Genomic DNA, 11,277 nt, shown 5'->3' on the forward strand with positions numbered 1-11,277 from the left:
CGCGCATGTGTCCAGGCCACGTAGGGCCATGGCACTGGCACCCCGGTTCACACAGCGAAGTTGCGCGTCCGGGTCCTGCGACGCAAGGAGGGCCTCCCATTCCTCCCATGTACCGATGGCGGGCTGTCCCTGCGGGGGAGGATCGGCAGGGCAGCCGAAGAGGATGTGGTCAAGGGTGGCGTGCGATTCTCCGCAGAGAGTGCACTCTGGGGAAACATGGCGGAAGTGGGATAGAAGCTGAGGGGTAGGAAGAGTTCGCGTCTGGAGTCGCCTCCAGAGGATTTGTTGGGAGTGGGATAGGCGGGGGTGGGGAGGGGGATAGAGTCGACGGGCAAGGCGTGCTTGTTGAGTTAGTTCTGAGAACGTGTGTGCCCGCTCCCTCGAGAAATCCCGGCTGGGGTCGCCATTTGCCCGGCAAATAAGTCCTCGGGCTATGTTATCGGCGGCCTCATTTCCGGGATTGCCAGAGTGAGCCGGAACCCACACGAGCTCAATACACCTATCGGGATTTAGGGTGCACATTCTCAATATCTGCCACGCGGGGGGATGGACGCGTCCGCGGGCGAAGTTAAGAATGGCTGTTTTGGAATCGCTTAGTATATAAGCCGCATTGGTTTGGGCAATGGCTATTGCTATAGCTGCTTCTTCTGCTTCTTCCGGGGTACAAGGTGGGTCTATGTATGAAAGCCTCTAACCCTACAGCTAGAATAGATCTGGCAGAAATTTCGAAGTTAATCAACAAGCGTAAGACAGCTGACATAAGGAAGTATAATATGGATAGAATTCAACTTGCTCTCAGGCACGGAGGAAGCCTAAAAGCAATGAAGAAACTAGGAATTGGCAAGAATCAGATGTATGCGTTAAACGACAAAGCCGGCAATATCATTACTAATATGGCTGAGATAGTTCAAGTGGCTGAGGAGTTCTATAGAGATTTATACAGTACCAGTGGCACCCACGACGATAATGGAAGAGACAGTAGTCCGGAAGAATTTGAAATCCCACAGAGAACGCCGGAAGAAGAAAGCCTTGGGAGCTATGCAAAGGGAGAAGGCAGCTGGGGAGGATTAGGCAACAGCCGATTTGTTGAAGGATGGTGGGCAGATTGTTCTAGAGAAACTGGCCACCCTGTATACGCAATGCCTCATGACATCGAGCGTACCGGAATCTTGGAAGAAAGCTAAAATAATCCTAGTCCATAAGAAAGGGGCCCAGGCAGCACACCAGCATTGGTCCAACCATGGCCCAATGCTGGCAAAAATTGGTACCAATGTTGGACCAATGTTGGCATATTGGCAAAGTGCAACCCAATCCAATGTTGGCCCAGCGTTAAAGCCAAGATTGGACCAATGTTATGCCAATGCAGCAGCCATTGTGCTGCCAGCGTACGACCAGCGTTAAAGCCAAGATTGGACCAATGTTATGCCAATGCAGCAGCCATCGTAGGACCAGCGTTAAAGCCAAGATTGGGCCAATGTTATGCCAATGCAGCAGCCATCGTGCTGCCAGCGTAGGACCAGCGTTGAAGCCAAGATTGGACCAATGTTATGCCAATGCAGCAGCCATCGTAGGACCAGCGTTAAAGCCAAGATTGGGCCAATGTTATGCCAATGCAGCAGCCATCGTGCTGCCAGCGTAGAACCAGTGTTGAGCCATATCGTTGCCATTATTATTGCCAGCTTTGAGCCAATGCCCTTTGCATGACGAATATTCTAGATATGCTGGCTTTAGAGCACGCACATATTCTTACCGCAAACATTTTGCTAGCGGCATTTTTTGTAGCAATTGTTCCCTTACCGTCTTCCTCAATAGTAGCTAGGAAAGCTCGACAAAAAGATGTCAAGAAGCAGAAGTCATATATGATTGCAAATATAATAAATGAATACTGAAATTGACATTTATGACAGTTTGTTTGCGAATACATTTTCACAAACAGGCGTTTTCCGTGGACCTAGATGGGTGACGCTCGGTTATCTTCAAACAGTTTATTTACAGGCACTGCCCTCAGGATAGGAATTGGGCAAGGTGCCGAGGACGCTGGGCTGGCCAGAGGTTTCAGGGCAGGGAGCTGACGTCGGTAGGCAGGTTTGTCAGTGCTTGGATGACAGCGGGCTTATCAGGCCCCCGAGGACCATGATAACGCGGTGGTTTCGTTGATATTGCCACCATATCCCATAGCGACTTCACCATTACTTGGAGGAAATGTTTGCACTGTAAAATGAAAAGAAACATTGTCAGAGATGTTGGTATGACAAATGTATGTGGGAGAGTTTTCATTTGAAAAATCGCCATACTGCAACAATATTATAAGTCTGAGCAGAGAGTTCGAAGGGGTGAATCAAGAAACTTTCTTGCAAGAGATTTGTCAAGTAACACTTCTTAATATTTCGACATATATGGCATACCTTGTACAAGGTGTAACGTAATATTTAGAACAGACATAAAATGCGCAGGACCCGTCCGCTTTGTTTACAGCTCACACCTAGTCAGCGTAGTACTTTAAAATTAAAAATTGCAGCAAAACATGCTGCAGCACAAAAAGCCTAGTTTCAGACTGTGTAGACACAATGCGGCCTTCGTGCGAAATTTTTAATGTGGAAACCGAGAAGTTCCGTCAAGAAACACTAGTAAAAGAAGCATTTATTATACGAAAAGAAATACTGTCAGCTGGAAATGATGCTTGACCTATACCAGTGGGAAGAAGCGTGGTTCCTCGGTATCACTAGCAGGATCAGGCCGCACGCGTGGCTCGATAAAATCATAGTCCTGGAATTTGGGTGAAATTCACAGAGATTTACACGTGGTTCTACTGCAGGCACTATTCAAAGGCTGCAAATAAAAAGAGCTATTTAATTACAGGCATTCTACATTAGCCAGGCCTGTTTCAGTAATATATATACCGCGTGATATTGCTTGGGTGATATAGCTTGGGTGATATTGCTTCTGATAAAACTTATAACATGCGCAAAACAAATGCACTCACCATTGTATGATCCATGCTTGTTTGTATCCGAGTTCATCCCACATCGAAGACGGTGCCCACGAGCGCCGACTTTTTTTCTAATTGTTGTTTCGCCTATATTAATTCTAACACTCACGAAAATTCGTGGCCACATTGCTGCGTATTTCAAGATGTATGCTTCTCAGTAGGAATGACGACAGCAAGCGAGCATTTTTCACGAGAGGAGTGCGCTGGCAAGAACGGACGGCAAGCACTCAGGTGGTGTTGCACCCAGTCGGCGTGCTAGCGACGCATAGAAGGAAAGAGTGAAAGGAAAGGGTGAACGAAGAATACGGCGTAAACGCCACTTTCCCCCGCTGGACCTAGCCCGAACGGGTTTTGGGGTGGCAGCGATGGAGGGCGACAAGGAGGACAACAGTGACCCCGCCGCTTTCCCCCATGCTTCCGAGAGCACCCAATTCGACACAGCTGCTTATGGCTGTCTGAACGCTTGACTGACAGCATTGACCAGGCTCACCTGGGTGCGTGAAGGAGAGGCAAGGGGTGGCTGAAGGACGGAAAGCTAGGCCGAAAAAAAAAATCCGGAATGCGCCGTGCCTTGTAAAGGCAAAGACAAGAGGTTGTTGACACGCAAATGCCAAAACGTGCAATTAATTTTTTTTCTGTCAGGGGCATTCATACAAGGAACTTACTACACATGCACGGACAAACAAATATATTAGAATAGGAGCATGATGTCGCCGCAACATGCCATGCATGCTAAACAAACAAACAATAGTTTCACTAATACATAGGCGCTCCATCTCGATGCAATATAAAACGGTTCCATCAGCTCTGAGGCACTGTAATTCTCGATTCGCCTCAGAATCCTGACCCACTAAAGCCGCGGAGCGTACATGCAAAAAATACAATGCGCAGGCAAATTCGCAATACCGTTGCTTCTTATGGAAAGCTCAAGTTCTTATTCACGATCAATAAAGCAGCGGCTAAATTTATGCGACTTCCCCTGCTTGCTACGTGGTACACTGGCTTTTCTCTTTAGGGGACACATTTCGGTAAAGGAGAAGTGCAATAATGGCGGTGTACCATTCATGGAGTTGACATGGGAGAACATATTTTTGGTTCCTGCGCAGTGTGCCTGTGATCAGTGCGTTAGTTTTCAAAACACGTTGTTCAATCTCAGCAAGTCGTAGAGCACTAAAAGCCGACAAGGCGAAAATTAGCTTATTACGGGCCAATGTCCTCCAAAGAAAGCCAACTAGTAACCCATATTGGCAAATCCATACGAAAGTCGGTCCAATAATTCCCGCCTTGTTGAATGGCAGTGCCAATATTGTTTACTGACTGTGTAAAGTGGACCAATATTGGATCTCTATCAGAATGGCACAGCCAATATTGTTTACTTACTGTGTAAAGTGGGCCAACATTGGATCTCTATCAGAATGGCACAGCCAATATTGTTTACTGACTGTGTAAAGTGGGCCAACATTGGATCTCTATCAGAATGGCACAGCCAATATTGTTTGCTGACTGTGTAATGTGGGCCAACGTTGGATCTCTATCAGAATGGCACAGCCAATATTGGCGCCACGCTGTTAACCTTAGGCCAACATTGGGCCAGGAACCAGAATGGCACTGCCAATATTGGAACCACGCTGTTAATCTTAGGCCGTCATTGGGCCAAGAAGTGCCAATATGTTTCCAACGTTGGCCCAACCTGACGTGCCGCCTGGGGGACGCCAAAGACTTGAAAAATAATAGACAGATCAGCTTACTGTCAGTTGCCTACAAACTATTTACTAAGGTAATCGCAAATAGAATCAGGAACACCTTAGACTTCTGTCAAGCAAGGGACCAGGCAGGATTCCGTAAAGGGTACTCAACAATAGACCATATTCACACTATCAATCAGGTGATAAAGAAATGTGCGGAATATAAACAACCCTTATATATAACTTTCATTGATTACGAGAAAGCGTTTGATTCTGTCGAAACCTCAGCAGTCATGGAGGCATTGCGGAATCAAGGTGTAGACGAGGCGTACGTAACATTACTGAAATATATCTATAGCGGCTCCACAGCCAACATAGTCCTCCATAAGGAAACCAACAAAATCACAATAAAGAAAGGCGTCAGGCAGGGAGATACGATCTCTCCAATGCTATTCACAGCGTGTTTACAGGAGGTATTCCAAGACCTGGATTGGGAACATTTGGGAATAAAAGTTAATGGAGAATAATTTAGTAACTTGCGATTTGCTGAAGATATTGCCTTGCTTAATAACTCACGGGACCAATTGCAATGCATGCTCACTGACCTGGAGAGGCAAAGCAGAAGAGTAGATCTAAAGATTAATTTGCAGAGAGCTAAAGTAATGTTTAACAGTCTCGGAAGAGAACAGCAGTTTACAATAGGTAGCGAGGCACTGGTAATGGTAAGGGAATACATCTACTTAGGGCAGGTAGTGACGGCGGATCCGGATCATGAGACGGAAATAATCAGAAGAATAAGAATGGGCCGGGGTGCGTTTCGCAGGCATTCTTATATCATGAACAGCAGGTTGCCATTATTCCTCAAGAGAAAAGTGTATAATAGCTGTGTCTTACCAGTACTCACCTACGGGGCAGACACCGGGAGGCTTATGAAAAGGGTTCTACTTAAATTGAGGGCGACGCAACGAGCTATGGAAAGAATAATGATGGGTGTAACGTTGAGAGATAAGAAAAGAGCTGATTGGGTGAGGAAACAAACGCGAGTGAATGACAACTTAGTTGAAATCAAGAAAAAGAAACGGGCATGGGCAGGACATGTAATGAAGAGGGAAGATAACCGATGGTCGTTAAGGGTTACGGACTGGATTCCAAGGGAAGGGAAGCGTAGCAGGGAGCGGCAGAAAGTTAGGTGTGCGGATGAGATTAAGAAGTTTGCAGGGACGACATGCCACAATTAGTACATGACCGGGATTGTTGGAGAAGTATGGGAGAGTCCTTTGCCCTGTAGTGGGCGTAACCAGGCTGATGATGATGAAAATAGGTGATTATCAAGTCTATTCCCACATGCGTTTCCTGCCTAAATCAGTTTTAAAGCGCCAAGACACATGGTGAAAATTAAGGTCACCAGCGAGTACTATGGCTTTTCTGCAGAAAGCTAATGCACTGCCTAGAGATCGCGTATGCTGGGAAATATAAATTAAGGTAAAAGGGGAGCAGTCTGGAAGTTTTATTTCTAATGCTAAAATTTCGCATTCAGTACACATACATTGATACTATATCGTGGCCTTGTAAATAAATTTAGATGAAATCAAGGAAGCAACGCCACCATCTCTGGTAGGTGCATACAAACGAAATATTTGGTAATCCTTTAGAAAAAAAATTTTTGGCCGTTAGAAAGCCAGGTTTCTCATAAGACATATATGCCTGGGGAAATTTTAAACTAATTGTATGATAAATCTGCAGTAGCAAAAGCAATCGAACGGCAATTCCACTGTAATGTCTTTAGATAGCCTGTATTGAAGATGGAACGGCAGCAGTAACTGCCTGATCTAAAATACCTTTTTTAAAAAAGGCCTTCTTGAAGAGGTTTTGCTTTTTAAATATTTCTTTAGCTTGAGCCTAATGAAAATGTTGGTGGACATCTAGTGCGTTTCAGGCTCTGAAGTTCCTTGTCAACACCCTGGCAGTCTTCATAATCTTCCGTTAGTGGTTCTGGTTCCGTCTGCATTACAATGAGTAGAAGGTCCTGCGCAAGGAGAGTCAGCTAACGGATTGGGTGACGATGGTAGCTTCTGAGCAAGATTTAGAACATGAGAAATTTGGGACGAGTGAAAATAGGTAGAAGCTGCACTAGTGAGCTGTGCCAGCAGACTAGACACTGCATTTGTGGCAATGACTCAAACATAGGTGTCGCAAGACGTTCCATGGCGTTTTCCGTAGCTTTCTCTACTGCCTCTGCTATGGTCTTGGATGCAAAAACACCTACGGCAATGGTGTGACGAGCTTTCACGCCTGCATAGCTCTGGGCACTTCTCTGTACCTCCGCTACTGCTTCCCTACGTGAGCATCACCTGCGTTCCACTATTTAAAGCATTGCTAATTCTCCTTCTTTCGCAGAACAGTTTGAATAGTCTGCAGCGTGAGCTTCATTACACAGACGTTTGTCTTCCTGAGATTAGCAGCCTGTGCTGCCGTGATTTTCTCCGCAAATTCGGCATCAAGCAACTGAACTGCAGCCTTTGATGCTGTGCCCGTCAGGCCAACGTGTAAAGCAGTCTAGTGGTCGTGGAAGAAGTGGCTTTACTTTATATATCAGAAGCCATGCCTTGATTTCATATGGGCGGACTGTTTCGCGAATGTAACTCTCACTGATTCGCTTGGTGACTTATTGTTCTCAATAACCCGGCTACATCACTGTACAGAAACAGCACCAGCGACTTAAAACAAGTCTAATACTTCTGAGAGGTCTAGGGTCAAGTCTACCCTGTGAACTAAGCCTTTCGAGAAAGCAAGTTGTGATCGAATAAACAGGCTCACCGGATTCGATGCCAACTCGGAACAGTTAAGGAGGTCTCGAACACACTCCTGGTCTGATGAATCGCAAAGAACACCACCGCGACCAAACTGATGCACCTCGGTGATCTTCTAGCATTGGGGAAGGTCCTTTTGAAGCTCCACCTGAATGGCTTTCGTGCTCTTCATCTATATCGATATAAGCTAACCAACGGGAATGCACATAACCAGGAGAAGAAAGATAAAGAAGGAGAATTCCTTCCATGGGCCTGACTTCCGTAGGCCATTAGCTTCTTCACGTATAGGTTCTGTGACGAGCGAGGTGAAGGTGCAGACTGTTGTGGTGAATACAGACAGCAAGCAGCCGCAGTTTAGTAAACAAGCCGTCACGCTTAGTGACAGCCAGGGCTGGGCAAAGATACTTCGCAAGTGTATCATAATACTCCGGCAACAAGTATTTGAGATACAGATACAAGATAGTACCGCAATTATTGTATACGGTACATTCAAGTTTTGTCTCAAGATAGTTCGATACATACGCAAATGTGGATGTTTGATTTTCCCTTTATTAATGAAAGCTCTTTATATGCTGCGCTGTCAGCGGTTTTTGCTTGCCGCTTTTGTAACTGATGTGAGTCGCTTCTCTGCTGGCCAAAAAGCTACCAGGTCGCCATCTAATTGCAATTACATCAATAAGAAGCATCTGAACGATGGCGCAAATACTTCTGTGGTATTTTACCTTATCCGCAAACGTATTAGCAGTTACGCATTACCGAATTACCGGTGTACAGCAGCAACAACGCTGGTAGCGCCATTTTTTGTGACGCATACTGTATGCAGAGAGCACATGAAGCTACAATGACTTTTCAAATTCTGCTTATCTGCTGGCGTAAGCTGTTCGTTAGCGAAATATTCATTTATTCTGGTAGCTTAGTGGCAGCCCTATTAGCTTGAGCAGCAGAGTTCAGCCAACGTTTATAGTTTCGCACGGTGATGTTGCGATAGCCGTATCTTGTGCCTTAAGATACACGATAGATACTTTGATGTATCGGAATTACAGACACTGGTATACGTTTTGCCAGACGTATCGTGATAGAAATACAAGATACCCTTTCTGAAATGGGCCTCAGAGGCCTAATTCATAAGTCTTTTTGTTCGTAAGGGCTGTTTTTCATTGGCTGATTGCCTTCGCTAATAATATGTCCTGCATCACTATTGGTTGGCACGAACGCTTTTAACGTAAGAAAGCGTTGTGAATACGGGCCCAGATTCCCTAGTCTGGTCTTCTGTGGAAGACTACTGTTTTAAAAGCGGGTACCTTTGGTGCAGAGAGAGTGGTGCTGACGTGCCCTGATGTGAACTCAGACGTTTGATATGCTCCTACATGGAGTGGGATTCCCTATATGGAATCAGTGTGAATAATGTAAAATAAACCCCTTTTTTTCGTTCCTACTATCGGACGTACTTATGCCGGTGCCGGGTATATTCCTGACCTAAAGGCTGCCTCGAGCCGCAGCCGGCTCTTTAGAAAATGCACGGAGAAGCCTTTTATACTAGGGACGGGCGACCTGAAATTTTGGGATTGGTCAACTCCCTATTTGAGGTTGGGTCAACATGAAATTTCGAGGTGGGCCAACTAGAAATTTGGAGGGTGGACCGACTTAAATTTGGGGGTGGGCTAACTTGAAAGGTGCGGGTAGGCCAACTTGAAATGCGGGGTGGACCAATTGATATTTGGGGGTGGGCAAACTGGACTTTGGGGGCATGATTGCGCATACTGAGACAACTGCAGTGGAGTTTCTGCATTCTTTTTTTATTGAAGCAAGTAATGGCTGCTGCCTTCCGTCAAGCTAACCCGCGCAGGGGCGTCTGCGTCAGCAGGCGTTTGGTGTGTTGCGACACCACGTACCCGAGCACTTGGGGGTTGGACCCTCCCGCGTGTAGCCGTGCGCGGCTTAGCCGTGTCCTGGGAAAAGGGGATCCTGGAGGTTGAGCCGATGCTGGGTGTTAGGACCTTTATGGCCCCTCGGCGGAGGCAACACCAAGGATGCAAAAAAATTTCAACTTCAACTTCAACACACCTCTTTGGCCTCGGCTTCACGTAGACGGCACCCCCGCACTGACCCACCCGGGGGAAATCGGCATGTCGCCTTTTCCAGTCTCTCTCTTCGCACACCTTCATCTTTCCCTCTCACTTTTAGTCTTTCTTGTCTTCTTTTTTCTTATGATACCTTCCAACATTCCTGGCGGCGAGGGTTAACCTGGTGTGCTAGGACCTACCTTGGTTATAACATATGTTGTCATAGCGACGATGTACAGTTGGCATAGTAGGGCTTGCTTCACCGCATACCCTGCCGTGTCCTCTTGTTGTGCTCGGTGGTGGGTGACTGTCATCGCCGCTGAATACTCCGCACATTTCATGGGAACTTCCAACCCCTTCTGTACAGATCGTCCCTCTAAAAGGGGGCGCACCGATGCTACGTTTCAGATTTTTCTAAAAGGCACTCAGACTTTCCCGAAATTTCACGTTGTCCACAGTGATAAATCTGACAATAAAGCAAGCACAATTTCACCATTCGTTGTGGCGAATAATCTCGCAGAGACCATTGGAGGCGGCTATAATATCACCAAGCTGGCCAGTGGGGACCTATCACTAGAACTAAAAGACAAAGCACAACACGACAAGCTAACAAACCTTGTACAACTTGGAGACATCCCTGTCAGTGTGACAGCACACCGAACAATGAATACGGCCAAAGGCGTAATCTCTGACATTGACTTGATGGATTTGACCGAAGAAGAACTCCTGGAAGGATGGAAGGATGAAAACGTAATAAGTGTACAAAGAATAAAGATCAGACGTGACAACAAGGAACTGCCAACTAAGTACCTGATTATTACCTTTGGCTCTAGCACGTTACCAGAGACATTAGAAACTGGATATACTAAAATCAGAGTACGACCGTATATCCCAAACCCTAGACGTTGTTTTAAATGCAAGAGGTTTGGTCATGCTTCCCAGAGCTGCCCAGGGCGGCAAATATGTGCCAAATGTGGCATAAATGATCACTCTGCAGATGACTGTAAGGCTGAGCCCCGTCGTAGCAATTGTAATGGCGGTCACCCAGCATATTCTCGATCATGCACAGTCTGGAAAAAAGAAAAAGAAATAATTGCAATAAAGGTAAAAGAAAACATAACTTTCAGAGAAGCAAGACAACGCATCTCTCCAACATTTGCACGGAGCGCATCTTTCGCCGAAGTGGTACGTCGGGGGGCAGTACCACAACGGCACTTGGCGGACGCCAGCACCACGCGTAGCGAGCGTGTGGCAACGCCACCCGCCCCCATGGTGGGAGCAGCGAAGGCTGCCCTACCTCTCCCGAATTTGTCCACAGTGGAGGCCTCTGCTAGTGTTGGCACCAGTCAGCCCAGCTCCGAGGTCAAGACAAGCCCACCAACCACCAGGACGGTGGGCTCCAACTGAAGACAAGGCCTTGGCGGTATATATATATTTATTTATTTATTTATATATGTATATATATATATATATATATATATATATATATATATATATATATATATATATATATATATATATATCATAAGTAGCCAACAAAGACACCAAGGACAACACAGAGGTAATTACTTGTACTGCCTCATTGAAATAAATAAATTATTAATTAATAGAATTTAAAGTGGATGACGAAACAATGTACCACAAGTGGGGAACAGTCCCCTGTCTTCGCAGTGAGTGCAAGTAATTTCCCCTGTGTTATCCTTGGTGTTTTTATTTGTTGGCTCCTTATG

This window comes from Dermacentor albipictus, chromosome 2 (genome assembly GCF_038994185.2).
Source record: "Dermacentor albipictus isolate Rhodes 1998 colony chromosome 2, USDA_Dalb.pri_finalv2, whole genome shotgun sequence".
NCBI lineage: Eukaryota > Metazoa > Arthropoda > Arachnida > Ixodida > Ixodidae > Dermacentor > Dermacentor albipictus.